Below are 3245 nucleotides of genomic sequence, written 5' to 3' on the forward strand. Positions count from 1 at the left end.
GTTAATCTGTTTTCTGTTAATCTGTTTTTAAAATGTATATGAGAAAGTAAACTTAGTTGTAAATATTATAAAAACAATTATGCATGTGTCCCCTCCCCAGTGTTGTGAGTTGGCGCTGCTGCCACCCCTGGCTCCATGCTCTGGGCCCCTCGGGCCGGCGGTATGGAGCCCTCTCGGTGCCCCGTCCACTCCCCACTCCGTCTTGCCCTTCCCTTGGGACTGCCACCTCCACCTTTTCCCTAGCCCTTCTCTCTTCAGCCGAGCCGCAGCGACAGCAGCAGCAGCAGCAGCAGCAGGAGCAGGAGTCGAGTCCGGAGGCGGCGGTGGCCGGGGAGCCCATGGCGTACAGTCAAGTAGGCGGCAAGAAGAAAGTTTGCTGCTACTACGATGGTGATATTGGAAATTATTATTACATGCAAGGTCATCCCATGAAACTGCACAGAATCCGCATGACCCATAACTTGCTGTTAAATTATGGCTTATACAGAAAAATGGAAATATATAGGCCCCATAAAGCTACTGCCAAAGAAATGACAAAATACCACAGTGATAAGTGTATCAAATTTCTGTGGTCAATAAAACCAGATAACATGTCTGAGTATAGTAAGCAGACGCAGAGATTTAATGTTGGAGAGGATTGTCCAGTGTTTGATGGACTTTTTGAGTTTTGTCAGCTCTCAACCGGTGGCTCAGTTGCTGGGGCCGTGAAGTTTAACCGACAACAGACTGATATGGCTGTTAATTGGGCTGGAGGATTACAGCTAAAAAATCAGAAGCATCAGGGTTCTGTTATGTTAACGATATTGTGCTTGCCATTCTTGAATTACTAAAGTATCATCAGAGAGTCTTATATATTGATATAGATATCCATCATGGTGATGGTGTTGAAGAAGCTTTTTATACAACAGATCGTGTAATGACTGTATCATTCCATAAATATGGGGAATACTTTCCTGGCACGGGAGACTTGAGGGATATTGGTGCTGGAAAAGGCAAATACTATGCTGTCAATTTTCCAGTGAGAGATGGTATGGATGATGAGTCATATGGGCAGATATTTAAGCCTATTATTTCAAAAGTGATGGAGATGTATCAGCCTAGTGCTGTCGTATTACAGGGTGGTGCAGACTCATTATCTGGTAATAGACTTGATTGTTTCAATCTAACAGTCAAAGGTCATGCTAAATGTGTTGAAGTTGTAAAAACTTTTAACTTACCTTACTGATGCTTGGAGGAGGTGGCTACACAATTTGTAATATTGCTCGATGTTGGACATAAGAGACTGCTGTTGGCCTTGATTGTGAGATTCCTAATAAGTTGCCATATAATGATTACTTTGAATATTTTGGACCAGACTTCAAACTGCATATTAGTCCTTCAAATATGACAAACCAGAACACTCCAGAATATATGGAAAAGATAAAACAGTGTTTATTTGAAAATTTGCGCATGTTGCCTCATGCACCTGGTGTCCAAATGCAAGCTATTCCAGAAGATGCTATTTGTGAAGACAGTGGAGATGAAGATGGAGAAGAGTCAGACAAGAGAATTTCTATTCGAGCATCAGACAAGCGGATAGCTTGTGATGAAGAATTTTCAGATTCTGAAGATGAAGGAGAAGGAGGTCGTAGAATTGTGGCTGATTATAAGAAAGGAGCAAAGAAAGCTAGTACTGAAGATAAGAAGGAAACAGAGGACAAAAAAAGCAGATGTTAAAGAAGAAGATAAATCCAAGGACGATAGTGGTGAAAAAACAGATGCCAAAGGAGCCAAATCAGAGCAGCTCAGCAACCCTTGAATTTGAAAGTCTCACCAACTTCAGAAAAGTCATTAAAAAGAGTAAATATTGGGAAAAAATGTTTTCTTTTTGAAGACTTCTGGCTTAATTTTATACTACTTTGGCATGGACTGTATTTATTTTCAAATGGCTTTTTTCATTTTTGTTTTTCTTGGCAAGTTTTATTGTGAGTTTTTCTAAATATGAAGCAAAATTTCTGTTCTCCACCATGCTTTCTGTGATAGTATTTAAAATTGATGTCAGTTATTATGTCAAAAAACTGATCTGTTAAAGAAGTAATTGGCCTTTCTGAGCTGATTTTTCCATCTTTTGTAATTATCTTTATTAAAAAATTGTACTTGGAAAAAATTATGCATGCATAATTGATTATATATTTATAATTAAAAAACGTACTGTTTTGAGCATAGTGATTGATAGATTTCCTAACACTTTGTTTCTATATGTCGAAAATAAAGGGGATTTTTACAGTCGTCTATTTTCAGTTAGAAGTTGAAAAAGTTTTTAAAGGCATACTGGAAGGATAAAAAAGACAACATATAAAATGAATATAGTTTGATCATGAATTTGGGTAACAGAAGCAATCTGAATAAAAGGAGATAATAGTAACTATATCAAAATATTAACATTTGTTGTTTTTGCATGTTGGGAATGTGAGTAATTTTTAAAGAATCTTTTCCTGTCATGTTTCATTTTTAATCGTAATAAAATGTATTCTTATAAAATTGTGGTTTTCATCTTTAAGAATTGTTATTTTAAAATATACAATTCAGGTACTCTGTAATCTTCAGCCAAGATAGTTCCTCATAGTAGAAATAATGGTTTTTACCAGAAGCTGAGTAAATATCAGAGTGACTTTCTGGTCAGTTAGGGTTTATTCAGGAAAATAGAATTACCTGAGTCACTTTATGAGGTAGAGTTTAGTGCAAGAAATTGTTTACAGCTGTTTAGTGCAAGAAATTGTTTACAAATAAATGAAAGAACAAAAGAAATAATGTTATATACCACAGATAATAACTGCACCAAGTAAACTACACTGTAATGGTTGAGGATACAAAAGAGATAATGGGTTTGGGGATATCAGATTCAAGAATATGGATATTGATACACTGGAGCTCAAATATTTGAGGAGGGGACATCACATGGCTAATGGTATGTATAAAGAAGGTGGTAATGAGATTGTTTTGGGGAATGCCAAAAGCAAGTGGAGGTTGGAAGCAGTTTCTACTGGTGGGGAATTATTTACAAGCAAGAACTAATTTCCTCCCACTTTATCTCTTTATATAGCATCTTTCTAATGTCCACACTGACAAAGGAGACCATGAAACAAAGTTTGTGAATCTTAACCTTAGCATCAGTGCTTAGAAGGGTAGATTTGTGAATGACATTTATTAGTAAGTGTATTTATTAGTAGTGTGCCTTCCAAGAGGAAATTTCTTTTTTTTTTTTT

At 36.7% G+C, this 3245-nt stretch overlaps 1 pseudogene; it reads left to right on the forward strand.

The window, feature by feature from the left end:
• The first annotated feature begins 313 nt into the window (after nt 1-313).
• On the forward strand, nt 314-1834 carry LOC100949722 (annotated as a pseudogene).
• Nucleotides 1835-3245: the final 1411 nt, after the last annotated feature.

This window comes from Otolemur garnettii, unplaced genomic scaffold (assembly GCF_000181295.1).
Source record: "Otolemur garnettii isolate 467f Iridium unplaced genomic scaffold, OtoGar3 scaffold00179, whole genome shotgun sequence".
Lineage (NCBI taxonomy): Eukaryota > Metazoa > Chordata > Mammalia > Primates > Galagidae > Otolemur > Otolemur garnettii.